Source organism: Phascolarctos cinereus, unplaced genomic scaffold, assembly GCF_003287225.1.
Source record: "Phascolarctos cinereus isolate Bilbo 61053 unplaced genomic scaffold, phaCin_HiC Scaffold_2;HRSCAF=192, whole genome shotgun sequence".
Lineage (NCBI taxonomy): Eukaryota > Metazoa > Chordata > Mammalia > Diprotodontia > Phascolarctidae > Phascolarctos > Phascolarctos cinereus.
In genome coordinates this window covers 320,661,570-320,687,197 of record NW_027555625.1, presented here as the reverse complement: position 1 = coordinate 320,687,197, position 25,628 = coordinate 320,661,570, and the positions used below count along the sequence as shown (strand labels likewise).

The 25,628-nt window shown below is 40.6% G+C and overlaps 1 long non-coding RNA gene across 11 annotated transcripts in view; it reads right to left on the bottom strand.

The window, feature by feature from the left end:
- LOC110211471 (uncharacterized) overlaps window positions 1-25,628 on the bottom strand; it is a 74,168-nt gene that overhangs the window by 29,803 nt on the left and 18,737 nt on the right. For 6 of the 11 annotated variants that reach the window (XR_013484802.1, XR_013484803.1, XR_013484804.1 and 3 more), the window contains one exon: window positions 13,041-17,986. This is a non-coding gene — a long non-coding RNA (uncharacterized LOC110211471). The remainder of the gene's footprint in view (window positions 1-13,040; window positions 17,987-25,628) is intronic. The other 5 variants (XR_013484799.1, XR_013484801.1, XR_013484800.1 and 2 more) reach the window with 3 other exon arrangements.

Genomic DNA, 25,628 nt, shown 5'->3' with positions numbered 1-25,628 from the left:
TCCTTTCTTTCTTTCTTTCTTTCTTTCTTTCTTTCTTTCTTTCTTTCTTTCTTTCTTTCTTTCTTTCTTTCTTTCTTTCTTTCCTTCCTTCTCTCCCTCCCTCCTTCCTCCCTTTCTTTCTTTTCCCCTTCCTCTCTTTCTTTCTTTTCTTCTTCCTTCCTTCCTTCCTTCTCTTTCTTTCTTTCTTTCTTTCTTTCTTTCTTTCTTTCTTTCTTTCTTTCTTTCTTTCTTTCTTTCTTTCTTTCTTTCTTTTTCTTCCTTCCTTTCTTTCTTTCTTTTTCTTCCTTTCTTTCCTTTCTTTCTTTCTTTCTTTCTTTCTTTCTTTCTTTCTTCTTTCTTTCTTTCTTTCTTTTTTCTTCCTTTCTTTCCTTTCTTTCTTCCTTCTTTCCTTCCTTCCTTCCTCCTTCCTTCCTTCCTTCCTTCCTTCCTTCCTTCCTTCCTTCCTTCTTTCTTTTTTTTCTTTTCTTTCTTTCTTTCTGGAGTGGTGTAAGAGTGGGACACAATCCTGAATTGATTATGATATAAAGTAAAACAAATTGTGTGCTTCTCTCTGCAAATGTCATAGAGGTTAAGAGAAGCCTCCATGAGCACAGGAGTCATCAGGGAAGACTCGTTGGAGGAGAGGAGACTTGATCTGGGCTTAGACACATGAACAGGATTTGGATAGTCAGAGAAGAGGAGGGAGGTGACCCAAGTTGGGACCGGGAGGAGTAGAGGGGAGAGAAGGGAATGGGAATCATAGATTTGAAAGGGATCTCAAAGGCATAGGCAGGAATGAACATAATGTATTTTTGGCAAAGTCAGTCATAGGAAAGGAACAAGGATGTGAGGAAGTCACATAAAGCCCAAGGAATCATCATATATTTAATAAAGCATGTATAAGGTGCAGAGCACTGTATTAGGTAGTGGGAGACATAAAAAGTTCAAGTTTAACATGGTCCCTGCCCTCATGGAATATAGAGTTGGGTAATGGGGCATCTAGGTGGCACAGTGGATAGAGTTCCAGGCTTGGAATCAGAAAGGCTCATCTACCTGAGTTCAAATCTGATATCAGATACTTACTAGCTGTGTGACCCTGGGTAAGTAAGTTAACCCTGTTTGCCTCAGTTTCCTCATCTGTAAAATGAACTGGAGAAGGAAATGATAAACAACTCCAGTATATTTGCCAAGAGTCAGACACAAATGAATAATAACAACAGTGGAGAATAAAGTTTAATGGTACCAGGAATACAGGAAAGGGATTTGGGGCAAGAGGATCTCTGTGGGCCTCCTCTCCTGCCCAAGCATTCCTCTTTCAGAACTTCCAGGGAAAAAGAAAAATGACAAATTCTGGACAGGATGTGCAAAAGCAGGAACACTAATTAATTATTGGGGTAATTGTGAACTGATCTACCATTCTGGAGAACAATTTGGAACTATGCCCAAAGGGCAATAAAACTATGCATACTCTCTGACCCAGCAATACCACTTTCTATCCCAAAAAGTTCAAAGAAAGAAAAGGATCTATTTGTACAAAAATATTGTAGTTTTTTTTTGTGGTCTCAAAGAATTGGAAATTGAGAGGATGCCCATCAACTGGGGAATGGCTGAACAAACTGTGGTATGTGAATGTGATGGAATACTATTGTACTATAAGAAATGACAAGCAAGATTGGTTTCAGAAAAACTTGGGAAGACTTATATGAACTAATGCAAAGTGAAATGGGCAGAAGCAGGAGAATATTGTACCCAGTAAAAGCAATGTTGTAATGATGATGAACTGTGAGAGACTTAGCTACTCTAATCAATACAATGATCTGTGACAATACTAAAAGACTTATAATGAAAAATACTATCCACTTCTAGTGAGAGAACCGATGAAATCTGAGTGCATATTGAAACATATTTTTTCTCATTTTCCCCTGTATTTCTATTTTTCTTGCTTTTTAAATTTTATTTATTTATTTTCATAACATGGCTAATATGCAAATGTGTTTTGCATGACTTCACATTTATAATGGGTATAATATTGCTAGCCTTCTTAATGGAAAAGGGGATGGCAAGAGGTAGAGAATTTAGAATTCAAAATTTTAAAAATGGAATGTTAAAAATTAAAAAAATAATAATAATAAAGAAGAACTTCCAGGGGAATCGTGATTCAGGGAGTGTTGATCTTTGCATGTGTCCTTGTTACCATTAGGGTTCCTGATTAGACTGCCTTTGCCATTTTGGCCACCATTTTGTTTTTATTGCTTCTTTTTTCTATTATGAAATTAATAACCAACAACAAACAAATAAGCACAGAGAGTCAAACACACAAAGAACAACAACAATTATAAACTCCGACACATTGTACATTGAATCCTAGCCTTTGGTTATGGGCAGATTGTTTTAAAAATATGTAAACGCTTTAACAAGCCAGTAACCAAGTTGTTCAGCCTGATTGCACATGCCTTGCTGAAACTTTCATTTTACAGATGAGGGAGCTGTGAGTCCCTCTGGAACAGGAACTGTCTTTCACCTTTCTTTGAGGGTAAGGCACAATGGAAAGATTCCTGGGCCTCAACTCCGGTACGTCTTGAGTTAAAATCGGGCTTCACTTACTAATTGTGCAAACTATAAAAGTCACTTAACCTCTGCTGGCCCCAGTTTCTTCAACTAGAAATGGGGATAATATAGCACTTGGGTTGTTGGGAGGATCAAATGAAATACTATTTGTAAAGTGTTTAGCTCAGTGCCTTGCACACAGTAGGCACTTAATAAATGTTTGTTGACTGAGATCCCTCTTTTATATACTGTTCCAGATTTTGTTGCTGTTAACTATTAATTGCTGTTTTCATGGGACAAGGACAAATGCAAAGTGTGTCTATTCTTCATTGGATTCTGCTTGCTTTCCTACAGCTTCCTATATTTCTTCATATTTTTCATACTTGCCACTTCCTCTATATTTATGTATTACGGTCGCTTCAGCCATGTCTCATACAAAATATGGGTTATGTTCAGTTAAGGGTGTTTTTTGCTATTATAGATAATGGTGGTAGGAATATTTTTATACAAATAAGTCTTTCTTCCCACTGTCACTCTCCTTCTTATGGAACAGTCCGAGTATTCTGCTGGGATCTCTCAAGCAAAAGGTAGCAACAAATGCGTAGCTTGTATGATAGGTTTTTGTGTTGCTTTTGAAGATTACCCTGATTTCTAGCTCAAAATAGTAGTATGTTTCCACAGCAACTTGGGCAATATTTTAACAACAAGGCCAATTGCATCTTCTTGATGTGCTGTGACAGTCTGTGTGGTTTATCTTTTTATTTTGGTAGCACAAGGCAATCTGATGTACATCCATAGATCTCAACCATCCAGGTATGAAAACAATTCCCTCAGCATCTCTCTCCCCCATGTCTACTCCTACCTCCACAACCAATGGATGGGGACCATCCACCTTGATCTGAAGACAGACAGCTCTGTGGCCAGGAAGTCTTCTTTTCAGAGTTTAGGTCAATCCAGACTTGCTGATATCCTGACCTTCCTGCAGCTCACATTGAGCATAGAAAATAGTCTTGAACAGGATTCCATTTTTCACAGATTTGATGAAACCCAGGGCTGAAGTGGACCTCAGAGGCATCTAGGCCACCCACTAGCTAATTAAAAATCCATTGAATGATATCACTGAGCAGGGGTCTTGTGGCAGGTGAAAGATGAAATGACTGAGGAAACAAAAGTTTGAGCTTCTGAGTATATCTATTCATTAATCAATGGGTGCCAATTGTCCAACAAATCAGGACCAGTAGGCTTCCTCAGCTTTGACACTGAACCACAAATTCAAGGGGAAATAGACTTTTATGCATTAAAAACAATCAAACAAGACCAATTAATTCAAAGAAAACAGTTAACTAGGATGCAAAATTGAAAAATCTGATTTCCAATTGGAGGAAATATTAGGGATCGTCTAAGTTGGGAGGGGAAGAGTGAACAGGTATGATTCTCTGAAATAAGATAAAGAGGTGTTTCACTCCCTCTAAGTGACTGTACACAATTAAAAGAACATGGAAACAATAACTGATTGATCAATACGAGACCAGTTTTCAGATAGGACATATGAGTTGCTTCAGATGTAGGATTGTGAGAAAATTCCTAGATCTTGACTGGGTTTCTGATCAGCATAACCTAGGTCCTTAGTTAAGGGTCTCTAAGGAGCAGGTAGACGTGGTCCAGCTTCCTAGCCATGCAAGGCTAGGTTCAAACAATGCAATATAGTTTTTCTTACAATTCCCACAATTGAATAAACTTTTCTCATAGGACAGAAATTGGACTAGACCCATCATTGAATAGACAGGGAACTGAGGTAGCTCCAGAACTGAGTCACAATATGGAGTCAGTGTGGTCCACTCAATTCCTATAATTAATCACTTGCTGTTCTAATCTCTTTAATCCCCTCAGTCTTTTTTACCTATACTTGAATACTTCCAGAAATTGTGACCTCAAATCTACCCAAGATAGCCCATTCCCTGTTTGGGGAAATACTATCAATTTTTCCTTTCATCAAACCAAAATCTCCCTCTCTTTAACTCAGAACCCCATGATTTTACATTTAGAGCTGGAAGGGTTCTCAGAGGCCATCTTGTCCAACTTTCTTCATTTTATAGATGAAAAAGTTGAAAGTCAAGTGACTTATCCAAGGTTACAAGTGGCAAGGGGCAGAGATCAGATTGGAACTCAAGTGTCCTGTCTTTAGAGCCAGCTATTTTCCTACTTCACCAGTATACATTGCTCCCCATCCTGTCTTCTAGAATCAAGGGAAACAATTCTAAAATGTCTTTAATATGACAGTCCATCAAGTACTTGAAGATGGTGATCTAGGAATCCCAGGCAAATCACTTAAGTTTTCTAGGTCTCAATTTCCTCAATTGTGAAAAAGGGGTTGGACTAGATTGCCTCAAAGATCCCTTCCAGCCCTAGGTCTATAATCCTATGATCCCAATCTACTCTCCTCTCTCAAATCTTCTCTTCTCCAGGCCCAAGAGAGCCTTTAACCACTCCTCATATGGCATGGTCTTCAGACCCTTCACCATCCTGGTCACCCTTACAACCTTCCAGATTGTCAATATTCTTCCTAGAATGGGTCACCTAGAACTGTTCCATGCTTCAGATAGAGGTAGCTTAGACAACACTGGGCTTCCTGATTACATTTGTATGTATCTAAAATGGGGATTGACAAGAGCCAGGTGCCCCACCGCCCCATCCAGCAGGTTCCAAGCTGCTTGGTTCTGTGGGGTTGACAGAAGTAGAAGGCAGGTGGCGAGATTGTGAAACTGGATGAAACATGGGTCCTTTTGCTATAGCACATTTATTCTTATTTAGAAGGGTTAGTATTTGGTCATGTGTTGTGGGATTTTCTTTTTTCTATTAGATTCCTGATGAATTAACAATCAGAAAGGACTTCAAGCCTTCACAGATTTGAGATTCTTTCCCTCCCTGTCTCTTTAAATGAATGCCAATTAGGTGTCCACACCAACTCTGGCACCAATTTCTGAGCTCTCAAGAGCAGAGATGGGATGATAGGTCACCTAAGGAGACATGAACAGGTCCAAATCAGAAATGGAGAAGTCCCAAGCTTCCATATTGATTAATTGTGGGACTGGGCTTATAAGTTGCCACTGTCCTTCCAGACTGAGTGAGATAGGGAGACTAGCCTCAAATACACACACACACACACAACACACACACACACACACACACACACACACACAAATCCCTGAACTCTATGCTCTAAAACATCAAATAATATTGGCATTTCCACATACTTAACAGAACAGAAAAAAAGGATTTGCACATGAATCTGCAGAACTCTATAACCTAGCTTGCTTTTCATCTTAAGTATATAATAGGTTCAACCCACAACTTTCAAAGCCTGGAAACATCTTCTTCAATGCTGCAAAGAGCTCTGTGCACTATCCTTCCATTCACATTGTCTGCCAGATGCCAGACAACCAGATTAGACCTGGGGCTCCTCCCACATCCCCTGTCTTTGCTTTGCTGCTGGAATATGGAACCTAGGAATCCTGGGAGTGTAAGGAGGATTAGCAGCATACACAGGGGCCTCCTGATTGATGTTACATGGGGAAGAGCCATGCCTATGCCCATGCCCATGCCCATGCCCATGACTGTGACAGCATGGTTCTTGAGAGAATCATTTTTATGATAGGGATTCTAAGCCATGGTTTGGGCAGGCATCATTCTTGCTGTTGCCTTCAGAATTTAAAAGTCATGGGATCTAGACCTAAAAGGGACCTTAGAGACCATCTATTACAGAGGAGGAAATAGAGATCTATAAAGCCTAAGTGACATGATCACAGAACTAGAAAGCGGCGGAGTCAGGATTCAAACCCAGGTTCCAAATTCACTGTTCTTTCCATTAATACCACACTCTCTTCTATTTTTTCAATGTAAATTTATTTATTTTTAGTTTTCAACATTCACTCCCACAAGCTTTTGAATTCCAAATTTTTACCCCATCTCTCCCCTCCCCCTCCCTAAGATGGCATGCATTCTGAATACCCCTTCCCCTGGTCTGTCCTCTCTTCTATCTCTCTTCCCTTCTCTTATCCCTTTCCCCTTCTATTTTTCTATAGGGCAGGATAAACTTCTGTACCCCATTTCCTGTATTTCTTATTTCCCAGTAGCATGTGAAAACATTTTTTTAAACATATGTTTTTAAAACTTTAGGTTTCAAATTCTCTCTTCCTCCCTCCCCACCCACCCTCATTGAAAAGGCAAGCAACTCAATATAGGTTATATATGTGCAGTTATGCAAAACACGTCCACAGTAGACATGTTTTGAAAAACTAACTCTATTTCCCTTAATCCTATCCTGCCCTCCCATTTAGTCTATTCTTTCTTTTGACCCTGTCCCTCCTCAGAAGTATTTACTTCTGATTACCCCTTTCCCAATCTGCCCTCCTCTCTATCATCCCCCTGCTCTCTTGTCCCCTTCTCCCCCTATTTTCCTGTAGGGTAAGACAGATTTCCATACCCAATTGAATGTGTATGTTATTCCCTCCTTAAGCCAAATCCTATGAGAATAAGATTCCTCATTCCCTCTCACCTTCCCCTTTCCCCTCCACTGTAAGAGACTTTTCTTTTCTGTTTTTTTTTGTGAGATAATTTACCCCATTCTACCTCTCCCTTTCTTCTTCTCCAGTATAATCCTCTCTCATCCCTTAATTTTATTCTCCAGATATGACCCCTTAATCTTCAACTCACCCTGTGCCCTCTATCTATCTATCTACATACATACATATAATTTTTTTCCTCCAACTACCCTAATACTGACAAAGGTCTCATGAGTTATAAATATCATCTTTCCATGCAGGAATGTAAACAGTTCAATCTTAATAAGTCTCTTATGATTTCTCTTTCCTGTTTACCTCTTCATGTTCCACTTGAGTCCTGTATTTGAAAGTCAAATTTTCTATTCAGCTCTGGTCTTTTCATCAAGAATGCTTGAAAGTCCTCTATTTCACTGAATGACCATTTTTTCCCCTGAAGGATTATACTCAGTTTTGCTGGGTAGGTGATTCTTGGTTGTAATCCTATCTCCTTTGCCCTCCGGAATATTATATTCCATGCCCTGCGTCCTTTAATGTAGAAGCTGCTAAATCTTGTGTTATCCTGATTGTGTTTCCACAGTACTTGAATGTTTCCTTCTGGCAGCTTGTAATATTTTCTCCTTGACCTGGGAACTCTGGAATTTGGCTACAATATTCCTAGGAGTTTTCCTTTGGGGATCTCTTTCAGGAGGAGATCTGTGGATTCTTTCAATTTCTATTTTGCCCTCTGGTTCTAATAATCAGGGCAGTTTTCCTTGATAATTTCTTGAAAGATGATGTCTAGGCTCTTTTTTTGATCATGGCTTTCAGATAGTCCAATAATTTTTAAATTCTCTCTCCTGGATCTATTTTCCAGGTCAGTTGTTTTTCCAATGAGATATTTCACATTGTTTTCTAATTTTTCATTCTTTTGGATTTGTTTACTGTGTCTTGATTTCTCATAAAGTCACTGTCTTCCAATTGCTCTATTCTAATTTTTAAGGAAGTATTTTCTTCAGTAATCTTTTGGACTTCCTTTTCCATTTGGCCAATTTTTCTTTTTAGGGCATTTTCTCCTCATTGGCTTTTTGGACCTCTTTTGCCATTTGGGTTAGGCTATTTTTTAAGGTGTTATTTTCTTCAGTATTTTTTTGGGTCTCCTTTAGCAAGCTGTTGACTTGTTTTTTGATTTTCTTGCATCACTCTTTCTCTTCCCAGTTTTTCCTCTACTTCCCTTACTTGCTTCTCAAAATCCCTTTTGAGCTCTTCCAAGGCCTGGGACTGATTCATATTTTTCTTGGAGGCTTTGGATGTAGGAGCTTTGACTTTGTTGTCTTCTTCTGGTTGTATATTTTGATCTTCTTTTTCACCAAAGTAAGATTATATCTGACTCTTTTTGCTGCTTGCTCATGATCCCAGCCAATTACTTGAGTTTTAAACTCTTTGTTAAGGTAAGAGTCTGCTTCCAATGTGGAGAATGTACTGTCCCAAGCTTCAGGGGTTTGTACAGCTGTTTTCAGAGATACTTGTAGGGACCTGTAAATTTTCAGTTCTTCCAAGGTGGTATGATAAGGGAGGTGTTTACTCCTTTCCTGGCCTGTGACCACAAGTATTCCTTTCTGTCCTGTAACTGTGAGGAGGGTTCCTTCCACAGCCACTACAAGCTCCACCATGCCAGTCCTCCTCACCCCAGCACTGCCGCCAGAACTGTGACCCAGATCCAAACAGGGCAAAGCAAGCGATTCCTGCCTCAGCACTAGCAAAGAGACCCCTGCAATCCCTCTCTGATCAGCCACTGGATTCCCCCTCAGTCTGTGGGCTGGAAGCTCGGGAAGCAGCTGCCCCCCCCAGGGCCACTCTTGGGGAATGGAGCTGAAACCCCCTTCCTGTCTCAGCACCGACAGAAACAGACTTTTCCCACTGACCTTCTAAGTTGTCTTTGGCATTGTGGATTGAGGAGTCTGGAAACCTCCACAGCTGCCCGATTCAGTCCTCTGAGGCCTGCTCCAGGTTTGCGGAGGCCTGAGCGCCCACGCTGCACTGCACTCCCAGCCCAGAGCGATACACCTTTCTGATCAATCATCCAGGTTGTCTTGGGCTGGAAATTTGTTTCACTGTGTCTTTTTGTGGGTTCTGCTGCTTCAGAATTTGTTTAGAGCCATTTTTTTTATGAGTATTTGGAGGGGTTTGGAGGAGAGCTCAAGCAAGTCACTGCTTTCACTCCGCCATCTTGGCTCTGCCCCTCTCTCTTCTGTTTTTAATAGCTCACTCACGCTCTCTCATCTGTTAGTTTATTTGACCCTTCTTTGAACTAGGTCACATTTTTAGCCCATACCACTTCTTGGGGAAACAAATTCCATAAGTTGACTCCCTGTTATGCAAACGGGAGACTTCCTTTTATTTGCCTCAAAACTACCTCTTTCAGGCTTCAAGGGGGAACTTGCAAGTTCCCCTAGTTCTACTATTCTGGGGTTTGGTGAAGAAGTCCATGCTCACCCCCCCGTATGCCCTTCATGATTTTACTGACTCCCAAGAATGCTGATTTAGAGATGCCACCTCTACCTCTACACAGGATCCTACCTGCATAGGGCTGCTGGAGTGAAGCGTTACATTGCTCATTTGAAAAAATGTCCCCTGTGTTATTCTGATATTGGAGACTGACTCAATTTAATGCATTAAATACTTACGAGTATTAGAGGTAAGACCTAGCGCCAAATTGTAGGGGAGCTACCACAAGAAGAGACTCATCCTTTGTCTCCTTACACAGATCTATGCTCTCTGTGGTCCCTTTCCAGCTCTTGTATTCTCTGCCTGTGTGTCACTACTTAACTGAAAAACCTTCAGTAGCTTCCTGTTGATTACACACAGCACTAGGGCCAGTGCCCAGCACATAGTAGGAACTTAATCCACACTTGTTGACTATCAGAATAAAGTCTAATTTCATGAGAATGTCATTTAAAGACCTCCGCATTATGGGACTCATCCTATTTCTCCAAATCTTAATTCTGACTAGACCCTGATTTTCATCACACAAGAATGATACTTTCCATTCTTCATATCCCCAGCCCCGCCCTATTCTTTCCCATTTAAAAAAATTATCCCTGCTCTAACACCACCTTTAGCATGCTCCTTCCCAAATCTGTCTGTCCAAATCATATCTGTCCTTTGAAGTCTGCTAAGATGCCTTCTCTATGAAGCCTTCCTTGATCTTCCCCGTCTCTGTTCTCAAAGCACCTCCAAAATCCCTCCTTCTGCCAGAATCCTCTCCTGATCCCTTTTAATTCTAGTGCCTTGTCTGTGTTGATTATTGCCTATCCTATATATAGCTTGTTTGTACATAGCTGTCTGAACATTGTCTCTCCCATTAGACTGTGAGATCCTTGAGAGGGGGGATTGTCTTTTGCCCCTTTCTTGTCTTTTCAGCACTTAGCACAGTGCCTAGAACATAGTGGGTGCTTAATTAATTTTTATTGCCTGACTGACCTTGTTCCTTTATTATTTTTGCCCATGTCTTAGAGCTCTGACTAGATTGCAAGCTCCTTGAACACAGATAGTGTATTATTTATCCTGCACATGGCAAATTCAACTTACGCTTTCTAAGCTGAGTTAATTGGGATGTAGCAGAAAATATAGTGGGTCAGGGGGCAGAATACCTGGTTTCTAGTCAAGGACTATATGCTAATTCACTATATGGTCTCGTGTAAGTCATGTTACCCTTTCTAGGGCTCCATTTCCTCACTTGGAAAATGAACTCTATTGATCTTACTTGAGTAATTTCTTGGGTTCCTAACTGGCACATATACAGGCTGGCACTCATAGAGAATATCCATGGACCAAACCATACATCTCACCACCATCGATGAGGACTTATTTTTAATTTTCCTTGTCACTGGTCATCTGACTCATATAGGGTGGCCAACTAATTAATCAACAGACATTCATTAAGTGCTTAGTATATGCCAGGGTGCTTGGCAATGGGTATAAATATGCAAAAGTGAAATCATCCCAGAGCTCAAGGAGTTTATATCCCACTGGGGGTAGGAGGGAAGGTTGCAACGCATTCACAGAAAATATTATTATGTATACAAAGTGATTGGATGGTGAACACTAGAGGATCAGGAATCAGTAAAAAAGCCTCTTTAAGGAATTAAGCTTTGAAAGGACCTCAGGGTTCCAAGAGGGGGTTCTGAGAGGCAGAGTGAGGAGGAAGAGGGTTCTAGTCTAATGCAAAGGTATGGGGATGCATGATGGAATGTAGTATTTGAGGAACAAAAAGCAGGATAGTTTTCCTGGGACATAGAAGGGAATACTGTGTAATCAACCTGAAAAGATAGGTAGGAGTCAAATTGAGAATGGCTTTAAATGCCAAATGGGGGAGTTTACATTTTATTCTAAATGCAATGGAGAGTTATTGATGCTTCTTGAGCAGGGGAGTGACATGATCAGATCAGAAACAGGCCATATGTAATATTAAATGGTATTAAGTATGCTATGCTCAGAGAACATTCTATCCATCATCTTTCCCTTCTTTTTCACCTTAGGTGTGAAGTTAGTTACAAAACAAACAGATCTCCAGGTCACTAGTAATATATGGGCTGTTTGGGCAGTAGAAAAGGGAGAGAAAAGGACAAGATGGGTATCGTATACCTTCTTTGAGCTGGAAGAAGTTTATGAGTTTATAGAATGCTGTTATAAAAGGAACCCTGGATTAGGGTTTAGGGTTCTGAGTTTGAATTCCAAGTATGCTACATCTCAGTGATGGGACCTTGAATAATTTCATCTGTCAAGGTTTCAGTTTCCTCTTCTCTAAAATGAACAGGGGCTAAACTAGGTGAAAAGTGACTAGTTGGCTAGGTGGATAGAGCTCTGGGCCTGGAGTTGGGAGGACCTGAGTTCAAATTTGGCCTCAGACTCTTACTAGCTGTGTGACCCTGAGCAAGTCAAATTACCTTGTTTGCTTCAGTTTCCTCAGCTGTAAAATGAGTTGGAGGAGGAAATGGCAAACCATTCCATTATCTTATCCAAGAAAAGCCCAAATGGGGTCAAGAAGAGTTGGACAGGACTGAAAATCATCCAATAACAATAACAAAAAGACTGGATGATATCCTGGCTCACTTTCAGCTCTAAATCCTATTTGCTTCAAAGTTATTACAACTTCCTACACCTCAGTTTCTTCCTCTTTAAAATAGAGGGTGGTGGGGCAAGACCGGATAATTGCTAAGATCTCCATTTCTAAATCTAGGATTCTTTTTTTTTTTAGCAGTCTGAATAAATATGCATCTTTATCATTAGTGTCCCTCCTCCAAATTTAGAGGGTTTAGCTGAAATGGGTGTTTTATATATAGAAGAATCTAATGGAGCCTTCGAGGGCTATAAAAACCCTCTGTAAATATTCCCCCTGGTTTCATTACAAGGATTTTCAGAGGAGGTGAACCTAGAATTGTAGCCTGGGGCTCCTAGGACAGTTCTAGCCAGTGGGCCCCAGGCTTGGCAAAGACTGATTCAGTAGTGTGTGAGTATCTGTGGAATCTTTTATTGTAGAATCACAGACCCTCAGAGGTGAAAGGAACTTCAGAAACTTGTATTTGTACATAAGTCCCTTCTACAGCACCCCCAGCAAGCGGTCTTCCAGTGGAAGCCTTGAGACCTGCAGTGATGGGACACTCATTACCTTCCAAAGGTGCTCATTCAACTTTTGGACCATGCCTAGCACAGTGGAAGTTTTTCCTGACATTCAGCTATATGTATCTCTGAAACTTAAGTACACACCCTTATTCATCTGTCCAATTTGAGAAATTGGGAGCTATCTTTGAGAAAGGCCTTCTGATATTTCAGATCTTTACTTAGTAGCACTGGCCCCAGTGGGATTTTCATAGGATGGCAGCTCTAGAGAAGAAGGATCCTTCACTGCCTGATGTCCAATCCTCTTATTTTGTCAATGAAGAAATGGAGGCACAGAGAGGTTAAGTGACTTACCGGAGGTCATCAAGGTTGTAGTTTCATAGTATGTCATAGTATCTTAGATCTGGGTACTCCAAGGTCATCTGGTCCAAGCCCCTCATTTTATAGCAAAAAAAAAAAAAAGCAGGCTTAGAGAGTTTTCTGAAGGTCGCACAGATAATAAGTAGCAGAATTAGGATTTGAATGAGATCATATGACTTCAAGTCCAGGGCTCTTTCCATTCATACATTCATTCATTTATCCATGAAGCATTTTCAAAGCATCTATTATGTGTGAAGCACTGCGCTAAGCTGAGGATACAAGACAAACATGAAGCAACAGTCTTTGACCTTCATAAGCTTACATTCTATGGGGAGGAAAAAAAAACAGATACATAGAGAAAGTGATCTAACAAGGAAATCAACAATTGAGAGCCCCCTGCTACACACACCCAACAGAAAGATGAGGGATGGAAATGGGAGTATATTCTTGATTTGAAATCTTTCTCAGGCTTAGAAATGATGGGAAATGGGAAGAATGTACTGGGAAATTTAATGAGCAATTGCTGGAAGATGCCACGTTGTGGTAGAAATGGGGATTCTTGTAAAGGTTCTTTGCATCATTCTTTCCATGCACAAAGCCTTCCTGCATTCCTTCTTTAAGTCCAACCAATATTTAAGTCCATTTTTATTAGCCACATAGAGAAAAAGAGAACAGATTACCTTGGTCCACTTTGACAACCAATTTGGAACATCTCTTATTTGTGGCTCTGGTATGTTCAAATACTAGTTTGTTTTTTTTTTCTTTCTAAACTTCTGTTTTCCATCTGACCAGGACTAAAACTTAAAGTGGTGATATCTGTGAATGAGGCTGACCTCAGTCTTTCCAACCCTTTCTCCAGACCATCCTGAGCCAGGGCCAGTGTAGGCCAGAGTTCTCCTTCACATTTGTGGCTGTGTACTCGTCTCTCTGCTCACCTACTTACCAGGTTGGTCATGCAAGAAGCATCGGGCAGAGCACAAATTGGGCGGTTAGGCAACTAACCGCCCAATTTGTGTGAGCAATTTGGTAATTGCATGTTTGATTAATTGCAAGTACGGGCTTGGAAGCCACCTTTTGAAGAGATGGACCAGTAGTAGGCTCAGGATAAGCATCCAGTCCTCTGGGTGAGGCTTATCCAAACTTCCAACTTTCCCAGCTTCTCATATCACTGAATGCTATCTCCCTGCTCTATGCTGCCAACACTGCCTTCCTTCTCATCCTATTTCTCCCCATCCCAACTCTTTCCAGGAGCAGTATTGAAGTCTTCCCTAAGGCTCATTGGATGACTATTTCCCAATGTAGTCTTCTCTCACTTCCTTGCATTCTGGCTTCCATTATGAACCCAAGAATGCTCTTCCTTGACCTTGTAAAATTCCTGCCTTCTTTTAAGACTCACTTCAAGGATCATTTCTTGTAAGAAGCCTTTCCCAGTCTCCCCAACTACTAGTGCCTCTCCTCCAAGACTACTTTCCATCTACTCTGTTTTTATATTTTAAAAATTTTTGTATCTATGCATATGTGGTCTCTGTATTAGAAAGTATACTTGTTGAGTGTGGGGCTATTTTTGCTTTTTTGTCTCCCCAGCACTCAATGCCTGACAGATAATAAGCCCCCCATAGGTGCTTGTTGGTTGGTGGATTGAAGTCATGATTATGACTGAGAGATCTGGCTCACAACATACTATCCAGAAGGGAATGAAGACGTCTTTAGACACTCAGTAATGGCATATGGTAGATACATGGCTAGTGTCTAGGGGAAGACTCATGATAACACTCTACCTTGGTGAGATCCTCTCTGAAATACTATATTCTGTTTAAAGTACCAGATATATTTTTTAAAATAAGTTTTATTGATGTCTTCTCATTTCTAGATATACCTCTCCCCTACCTCCTTCCCCACTAAATTTCCCCTTTCTAAAACACACACACACACACACACACACACACACACACACACACACACACAGAGACAAAATTAAGCAATATGGTAACCAAAGCTCACACTGTATTCAATATTCTCTCCTCATTCTCTCCACCTCTTGGCCAAGAGCGAGAGCCATGTTTCATTCTTTGCTCTCTGAGACCATGGGTTCTTAAATGGTTTTGTGTCCTGGGTTTTTTAGGCAGACTGGTAAAGTAAAGGGGCACATTCTTAGAATCATATTTTTAATGCATAAAGTAGAATACATAGCATTACAAAGGAAATAAATAATATTGATATACAGTTATCAAATTAGTTTTTAAAAAGTTCAGGTTTTCTAGCCAGTGTTTGACTTCCTTTAAGTGACCTTTTCATTTAAATCATTGTAGCCACCATGTATATTGTTCTTCAGCTAATTTCATATTGTATCATTTAATACAAATCTTCACATATTTCTCTAGAATAAGGATGGGGACCTGATTTGTGATTTAATCAGTATAGGAAATTTCCAGGTAAGAAGACTCTACCAATGCAGGTCTGCACCTTCTCTGCAACTTCTAGTCTGAGAGAGTTGGCTGGGATCCCTGAGAGATTAAGTGGCTATGTTTGTGTCAAAGTTGGGATTTTAACCCTTTCTTCCTTACTGGCTCTTTTAGCCTCTATACTATACCAAGTTATTCTTCATGTTTCTCAGAACTCCTTATAACTGCCATTTCTTTTGCCGTAAGAATATCCCTTTACCATAGTATCCCCTAAACACCACATTTCAGAAGGGATATTGACAAATGAGAGACCTTGCAGAAGAGGTGGATCAGAATGTGAATGAGATTAGAAACCATTCAATAGGTGCCAAGATCAGCTGAAAGGACAGGGGATATTTAGTCTGAAGAAGACTTGGGTGGGGCTGATATGATCACTGTCTGTAAGCACTTAAAAGAGTATTTTTTGAGGAGGATGAATCAAAACGGTTCCAATTGGCCTCAAAGACAGATTCAACTTTGATATAAGATGAAAAAAAGCTAACAGTTATTCCATGAGCTTTAATGAGAATGTCTTGTGTGAAGTAATGGCTTTTCCTTCACAAATGGCGGTCAAGCAAAGCCTGGTTTATTACTTATTAGGTATTAAATTTGATTCAATTTCATTCAATTCAGTTCTTTCAGTTCAATTTCATTCCATATACTTTATTCCAACCCAATAGTCATTAAGTGTTTACTGTATGCACAGTTTTTTGCTACTAGGAAAATAAAGACAAATAAAATGGCTGTGCCCTCAAGGGGATATCTATGGGAGCAGGAAACTTGTTCACATATGAGTAAATAAAAACAACCCCAATTAAATATAAAGAAAATTTGTGGGGGCAGGGGAAGAGTACATTAATGAGGGGCAAAAGGAAGAAAGGTTTTAACTAAGAGGTGGCACACTGGCTGAGACATGAAAGAAGCTAAAGAACCTAAAAGAGAGAGGTGAAAGGACAGCATCCCCAACATGGAGGATTATTTGGCGAAGGTTTGGAGGCAGGAGATGAGATGTTTTAGATGGGGAATAGCAAAGAAGCCAGAGTTTAATAGAGGGATTCTTGCTCAGGCAAGGGTTGGACTAGATGTCCTCTGAAGTCTCTTTCAATTCAGATCCTGTACTTATGTAGGAGTATGAGTTCATATTCATAGAATTAGAATCTCAGAATCTCAGAGCTGAAGGAAGCCCTCAGGGGCTACCTAGTCTACCTAGTTCATCTGCACAGGAATGCCAGCTACAGCATCTTCAACAAGTGATCCTCCTGTCTTTATTTGGAGACCACTCTTTCCTGAGGGAGTCCTTTCCATTTTAGGATACTTTTAATTTTCAGACTTTTTTTCTTATATGGAGCTTAAGTCTGCTTTTCTGCAACTTCTACTTACTGGCTGCCCAATGAGGCCAGGAAGAACAACTCCCTTCTGGTCACTTAGTATGAGTCTACAAAACACATAGTAATGATACTTGACTGATTAACTTAATCAAATCAACCAGCCTAGATAATTCTGGTCACCCATCCCTTGCAGTGTCATAGACATGGCCCTTATAAGATAGGGCACGTTGTGCCAGTTACTTGGAGGGTGTGACGTTGTGCTCAGAGGACCCCAGTCAGTCAGCTAATAAGTATTCATTAAGTATCTACTATGTGCCAAGCATTGGGTATACAAAGAAAGGCCAAAAGAAAAATTAAACTGAATTAAATAGTTCCTGCTATCAAGGAACTCAGTCTAACTGGGGAGATAACATAAAAAAATTTTTAAGAAGAGAAAAAAATTCAGCAAAACTGATCAATATATTGAAAAAATAAGCTGACATTATTTCCAATGCTTCTTACCCATGGCCCTACCACCAAAGGAGTGGGGGGAAGGAGTCTTCTCATATCTCTTCTTTGGGTCCAAGGTTGGTCTTTTTAATTTTGAAACATTTATTATAATTTAATTCTTTTTCCCCTTTCAGACTATGATCCAGATAGCTGCATTCAAACAAGGATAAATGTTCATACCTGGACAAATAGGAGATACTCAACAGAGGGGAAGGCATTAGCACTGGGAAAGGTTTTGTGTAGAAGGCAAGATTTTAGCTGGGATTTGAAGGAAACCAGGGAAGTGAGGAGGCAGAGCTAAAGAGGGAGAGAATTCCAAACATAAGAAACAGTGAGTGAAAATGTCTGGAGTAGGGATATGGAGCGTCTTGTATGAGGAATAGCAAGGAGCTAGCAGCACTGGATTTCAGAGTTCTTGGGGAGAGGTGGCTAGTAAGGTATAAAAAGCTTGGAAAAGTAGGAGAGGGATGAACAATGGATTGATATTTGATCCTAGGGGTGATAGGGAACCACTAGAGTTGACTGAATGGAGGAGAGGAATAGTCAGACTTGTACTTTAGGAAAATCAGTTTGACAGCTGACTGAAGTGTGGAGAAACTTGAGTCAGGGAAACCTACCAGCAGGCTATTGGAATAGTCCAGACATGAGGTGATGAGGTCCTGCACAACGATGGAGGCAGTGTCTGAGGACAAAAGGAGGCATATATGAGAAATGTTACAAAGGGAAAATTGACAGACTTTGGCAACAGATTAGATGGAGGAAAGATGTGGGTGTGTGTGTGTGTGTGTGTGTGTGTGTGTGTGTGTGTGTGTGTGTGTGTGAGAAAGAGAGAGAGAGAGAGAGAGAGAGAGAGAGAGAGAGAGAGAGAGAGAGAGAGGAGCAATCACACCTTGGCTAGGTCTCCCCTAAGATCTATTGTGACCTGGGTAGTAATAGAAATATCACTAGGGTGCTTTGGGTCAAGGAACTCTAACTTAGGAAGTTCTAAGAGGGAGAAAAGGGGTCCAGACTATGCCCTTCCCCTAACCATGGCCCCATAAACTACACTGGACATGGTACAGCTATCTGAATCACAATCTGACTAAAAAAGGAAAAAATTCAATTATGATGAATGCTTCAAAATTATAAAGACCAAGCTTGGGCCCAAAGAAAAGTTATTAGAAGACCCCCTCCCCCAACTCCTTTGTGGAAGTGGAAGGTCCATGGATGAGAAACATTGGATATGATAGATTTTTTTTTCAAAATATTGATCAGTTTTGCTGAATTTTTTTCTCTTTTTAAAAACTGTTTTATAATAAATTCTCTGGGAGGTGGAAGAGAGAGAGATAGGAAAGAGAAATCTAGATGATCTAAAAGCAGAAGATACCAATAAAATACATTTCAAGTTAGAAAGGGAAAAAAGTTAGCCTCTCAGCATGGGGCCAAGCAGCCTTCCCAGTATATGTTTTTACCATTAAAAAGAGGAAGCGCTGTAGGAAAAAAAAAAAGATGCATTCAGGGCAACTTTTTTTTTTTATTATTACAGAAATAGTTAGAGAGTAAAGGCCTTTTCTGTTTACAGGAAACTCTCGTAAATCCTCCAAAGAGGAGCTGGCTGAGCAATCTTCACCAGCAGTAGTGGGCTGGGCACACTGGGGCTTCCTAAGCTATGACTGACTAGTCCCCTATCCTTGATCCGTGCCAGCTGAATAACCAGTTCTGGGGTGGAGGGTCGGGGTCTCATGGGAAGGGAAGGGTCTGAGCCCTGGGGTGGGAGAAGGTGTGGAGTCACCAGACTTCCTCCCTGGCAACATCAGCTCCCTTCTCCCCTAAGGGTTCCTCCACTTAACTCTGTGCCTCCTACACTAATGATATTTACTCTTCCCTCCTTTGCAAGGTGTTAGGCGGGCTAATTAATGTTTTGAAACCTCCTGAAGGCAGAAAACACAGTGTAAGTGCTTAATAGTTGCAAGAGTCATGTCATGCCTAGAGCACAGTGGGAGGATGGGGTGATTCTGTTGGCAAAGGAAGAGGAATGACCAATTTGGGAGGTCATATTTTGAGGTAGTAGCAGCATCATTAAGAGAAAGGACTGTATGAGATACCATGGTGGCTTCTACACGGCTTTCAACCAAAGCATTTTTAATTAGATGGCATAAATAAAAGTCCTGGCACATGACTATGGGCAGCACTGTCTTCGTGGGTAAATTTTTCCCCCAAAATTTAACAAGGATTTATGAAGCACCTACTATGTGCCACACACTGAGCCTCATACTAGGAGTATAAAGACAACAATGATACAGTTTCTGTCTTCAAGGACCTCATTCTATTAGCAATAATAAAGCTTCTAAAATTGTGTCCATTATGGGGGAAGTCTTAATATTCTTTCTTTCCTTTGGCTCCAAGGATTTCGTGTGGGAAAATCTCTTCAAGAGTACAAAAATAATGTCTTTTGACTGAGTATTAATCCATCATGCCTCCTAGAGGGAGTCACCAATTCAGTCCGTATAATGAGTTGAACCCACTCAGGCTTGAGAGTTATACCTTCCATTTCAGTCTGGTCCATTCCATTCTACAAACATTTATTAAGTGCTTCTTGTATATACCAGGCTAGATTCTCAGGATAACAAGACAAAATAGGAAAAGCCTCTGTCCTGAAAGACCTTACATGCCATGGTAGCTATTGTAGGGATGCAACATGAGCGCAGGAAACCCAAAATGAGCTCGTTTGAGGAGGAAGAGAACATTAACCATTGGGACACCCAGGAAAGGCTTCTCAGAGGAAGTGACTGCTGTGTCCAGGGTAGCTGTGCCAGGTAATGAGGACGTAATGGTAAGACAAGTCCTAGCCTATGCCCTCAAAGACCCTGTAGTCGAATAGGAAGACCAAACTAATACACAGTCAACAATGGATCAATTAACCAGCCTTTATTAAGTGTCTGCTGTGTGCCAGGCTTAAATCTTCCCTGATTGTGTTCCTTTGCTCCCCCCAATTGCTGATGTCTTTCTTCCATTTTGCATGTATCTTGTATGTACTTGGTTATCTACATGTTGTCTTCTGTATTAGAATGTAAGCTCTCTGAAGGTAGAGACTAGGTTTTTGCTTTGCTTTGTATTCCCAGTGTTTAGCATCGGTCCTAACACATTGCTTACTAAATAATTTTTGACTGACTGATCGTGAGATGCTGGTGATATGAATACAAAGAATGAAATAAATCACCATAAATTATACCAAGATATTATGTATGTAACAATAAATAGAGAGGTTCTGGGAGGTAGGAGTGATTCAAGGAGGGAGAGATCACTTCTTGCTAGTGAAGCAGTAACCGCTGAAATGGGTGGGTCTTGAAAGAAGAGACTATTCCAGGCAAGAGGAACAGGGTGTATAACGACATCCAGGGAGAAAAGGGTAGAATGGAATGAATATCTGGTAAGCTGATGAAAGAATTAGGGAGTCAGGCAGACCTGATTTCAAATCCTGCCTCAGGCACTAGCTGGGTGACTTTGGTCACCTCAGGTTTCTCATCTATGATTTGGGGATCATAATAGCACCTACCATACATGGTTACTGTAAGGATCAAATGAGATGTTATATGAAAAGTGCTTTGTAAACCTTAAAGTGCTATGTATTATTATTGTTGTGAAGTTGTTTTTCATTCATGTCTGACTCTTCATGATCCCTTTGTGGGTTGTCTTGGCAAACATACTGGAATGGTGTGCCATTTCCTTCTCCAACTCACTGTACAGATGAGGAAACTGAGGCAAACAGGGTTAAGTGACTTGCCCATGATTACAAGTTAACAAGCGTCTGAAACCATATTTGAATTCAGGTCTTCCTGACTCCAGGCCTGGCACTTTATCCACTGTGCCAGTTAGCTCCCTCATTAAGTGCTATATTGATGTTAGCTATTGTTATTGTTATTGTTGTTATTATTACTAAGAGCTTGGAGACATAAAGGGAATATGATTGAAAGATAGGTTGGAACTGGCTTATGGAGGGTCATGAGTGTCAGGCTAGGAATTTATGCTATTTCCAGTAGGCAGTGGAGATTGGAGTTTCTGCTCAAGCAGAAGAATAATGTAGTCAAATCTGTGCATTAGAAGAATGCATGGCAAGGTGTGTGTGGGGGGAAGGGGGGAACAAGGATCTTAGGAGCTAGGTTTTAAAGCTGGATAGAAACCTAGAGACCATCTAGTCCAAACCTTTCATTTCATAAATAGAAAACAAGAGGCCTAGAGAAGGTGAGTTGCATGCCCAAGGTCAGACAGGTAGTAAGTGACATCCAGAATCTGGGGCCCCAAATCCACTGCTCCTTCCATGCACTGTACCATGATGTCCTCCTTAAAGACATCAGAGGAGCACCTAGAAGTTTTGGCCCTTCGTTGGTAACTATGACTGATTGACCTATTTGGGAGGTGCTAGGATTGTCCTGGACAGATGAGGAAGAACAGAAAGGCTTGAGAAGGTGAGATGAGAGAAATGGGAAAGGTGTGGCTTTTCCTATCAATGGTGATAATTATAGTTTATATTTCTTTAGCATAATAAGGCTTATAAAATGATTTATCCACAATAATTCTGTGAAATAGCTTATCAATTATTCAATCAACTAACAAGCATTTATTTAGTGCCAGGTACTGGTCTAAGCGTTGGAAATTCAAAGATAGAAAGTATAATATAAATAGTATTATTTAACTTATTGCACAACTGATGATCGGAGGGCTTAAGTGATTGGCCATCTAATTAGCAAGTGTTGGAGCCAGTATTGTAACCCAGGTCTTCTTACCATAAATAATGAGTGGGAGTTACAAGAAAGCAGCTTCAAGCTCAATGTATGGAATAGGTAGATATATGTATGTAAGTGCATGTTTATATGTGTGTATATCTATGTCTATATGTATATGTATAGGTATGTGGATGTGCATTTGTACATGCATGTGTGTGTGTGTGTGTCTATAACATGGCTCCAACCTATCATTCCAGACTCATCTTCTACATTCTGCTCTTCTCATGTACTATACATTCTAACCAATCTAATTGACTCCAGCCTTAGCTCGCTCTGTCCCAAGTGCCTGTAATGGTTTCTATTCTCATCTCCATCTATTGAATGTGTTCCCTGCTTTCAAAGCCTGATTTAGATGCTCTCACTTCCATGGATTCTTATCTGATGAAATCTATTTTCTTAAGCTGGATATTGGAGAGGTAATTCAGCATAGTCAAGAAGGAGATGGCCTGAAATTCAGAAAGACTCTGGCTGAGGTCCTGCCTATGCTACTTAAACCACTCATTGTCTCAGACTACTCTAAGCTGTCTTTAAGTGGAACTTTATTCAATAGGCCATGAGAATCCGTTACAGATTTTTGAACAGAGGGGGTGACATTTCACTCAGCTGGGTGAAACATTCATTGGAGAAAGGATAGACTGAAGGCAGGTAGGCCAGTTAGGAGACTTGTACAATAGTCTGGGTGAAAAGATATGAAGGTTGAATTGGAAATTGAGGGGATACCTATCCATTGGGGAAAGGCTGAACAAGTTGTGGTATATGAATGTAATGGAATATTATTGTTCCATAAGAAATGACAAGCAGGTAGATTTCAGAAAAACCCGGAAAGACTTTCATGAACTGATGCTGAGTGAAGTGAGCAGAACCAGGAGAACATTGTACACAGTAGCAGCAACATTGTGCGATGACCAACATTGATAGACTAAGCTCTTCTGAGCAAATGCAAGGATCTAAGACAACTTCAAAACACTCATGATGGAAAATTCTATCCACATCCAGAGAAAGAACTGTGGAGTCTGAATGCAGATTGAAGTATACTATTTTCACTATCTGTATTTTTAAATGTTTTTTTTCCTGTTTCTTCTTTCACAAAATGACCAGTATGGAAATATGTTTTACGTGATTACATACATATAATCTATATCAGATTGCTTACTGTCTTTAGGAGGGGGTAGAGAGGGAGAAAATTAGGAACTCAAAATTTAAAAAAAAAGTTTTAAATTGTCTTTATATGTAATTGGAAAAAAATAAAATAAAAAATACTTTAAAAAAAAGAAGTAAAGGAAGGGGTGAATTTGGGTGGAGGCAGAGGGAGTGCACTTATTTAGTCCCTTACTATTTAAAAAAAAAAAGGCAGGAATAAAGGCCCAAGAAAATCCTAAACTCAGGTACAAGAAAACATGGCATCATGGCTGTCAAAACCCTATAGAAATGTCACCAGACTGAAGTTAGTGTAGATTACCAAGGGGGTGGGAAAAGAAATAGTGAAGGGTGGTTAATGGCTACATTCTCATCGGAGGCCCAGATTGGTATGTTTATGATAATGATGATAATGATAATAAGGACATTACTCTAATTGCCATTAATAACATTAATTTCATTTATTTATCAACCATCTGCTTTCTCTCCTCATCTCCTGTTACTTGCTGAGAGCAAACTGGACCTAGCTTGATGGCAATACTCACAGGCCTAATCCTTATTTCTCCTAGAGAGGCAAATAGGGAGGTAATGAAAGGAAAGGGAAGGAGGTAGAGAAGGATAGGAAAAGTTAGAACAAGGAAGGAAGGGGGGGAAGAAGGGTAAAAGGAAGGGAGGGAGGGGAGGAAAGAAGTAGCTGTATTTGAGGATGAAGGGAGACAGGAAGGATACAAGTATTTATTAAATGCCTACTTTATGCCAGAGTCCAGGGATGGGGAACCTGGGGCCTTGAGGTCACATGGGGCCCTCTAGGTCCTCAAGTGCAGCCCTTTGACTGAATCCAAACTTCACAGAACAAATCCCCTTAATAAAAGGATTTGTTCTGTAAAACTTGGACTCAGTCAAAAAGCCACACCCGAGGACCTAGAGGGCCACACGTGGCCTCAAGGCCACAGGTTTCCCATCCCTGTGCCAGATACTGTGCTAGGCACTTTACAACTATTATCTCATTCTATTTTCACAACAACCCTGGGAGGTAGGTGATATTATTATCTCAATTTTATAGTTGGGGAAACTAAGGCATACAGGTTAAGTGACTTGCCCAGAGTCATTCAGCTAGCAAGTGTCTCATGCTGCATTTGAACTCAGATCTTCCTGACTTGAGCCCAGAACTCTATCCAAGGTGCCATCTAGCTTTTTAGGCAAGTCAGTGCACTGATTGCTCCTGGCAATCCTTTTAATTCCCAAAGTCATGACAGTGTAACTAGCTCCTGTTTTGAAGAAATACTGTGGAAACCCTAAAGACTGAGCTTCAGCCTCCTTATCTCTAAAACAGAGATAAAAATGCACCAAATTCCCTGGATTATTGTGATGATCAGACACAGCAAATTCAGTTAAATGCTTTGAGTCTACAGATGCTGTCCAAGTGAGAGTTTCTTTGGGATCATCACTTCTCAGGGGTTTCGTGAAGGGGATTCCTGTTCCTCTATGGCTTGAACCAGCTGACCTCTGAGGTGCTAAACTTCTTGGTTCAAGGCCGGCTTTCAATGTCAAAACCTCCGCCCTTGTGACTAGAGGTTGCCTTGCTGTGTAAGCACATTTGGGTAGAGCTCAGAACCAGATTATTATTTGTGCTAATGACAGTGGCAGAGTGTGAATCTCCATTTATCTGCACAAATGAGTAAGATCCTACAGACTTAGCAGTGGGCTTAACAGGCATGGTGATAACAGAGGTCCTGTAGCCCTTTTTCATTGCATCTTTCAGCCAAGGAGCACAGTGAGTAGAGATTGCTGTTGTCCTAAGACCACCTTCTGGAAAAAAATGGGATGTACTGGGGAGTGGTGCAGTCAGAGGCTGGTCATGCCTCTGTGATTGGGAACTGAAAAGAAAAGGGTAACTATGTTGCAGAAGCACCTAGAGCTCCCAAAGTGGGCTAGGGACTTTCTTTTCTAAGACTCTTTTTGAGTAGGAAGGCTGAATCTTTGTCTGTCCCTTCCCCAGGTGGCCAAATGGCTGGTCCTCAGATTCCTGTGCCAAGTGGATGTCTGAAGGCAAGGCTGAGAAAGAACAAGGGGAGCTAGAAGAGGGGTAAATATAAGAATAATGTCAGGAGTTCTAAAATTTGGGATGAGCTGGTGTTGAAGAAGATAATGTCAAGAAAAAGGTTTGTCTTTTTTTTTTAAAGTCTTTTTGTTATAGCTGTTCTAAGGAAAAAGGGGGGGATAGAAAAGAAGGCTAAGACCATTGCCTAGAGCCAGTGGAGTGGTTTTTTGTACTTAGCACAGTGCCTGGATCATAGTAAGGGCCTAATAAATGCTTGTTGACTATCTGACTGGAGAAGGCCAACTGATGCCCGAAATATTAAAAAAAATGGAAGAGAATGGAGCCTGCAAACTCCAAGCTGGTGAGTTAGACTTTTGCTACTG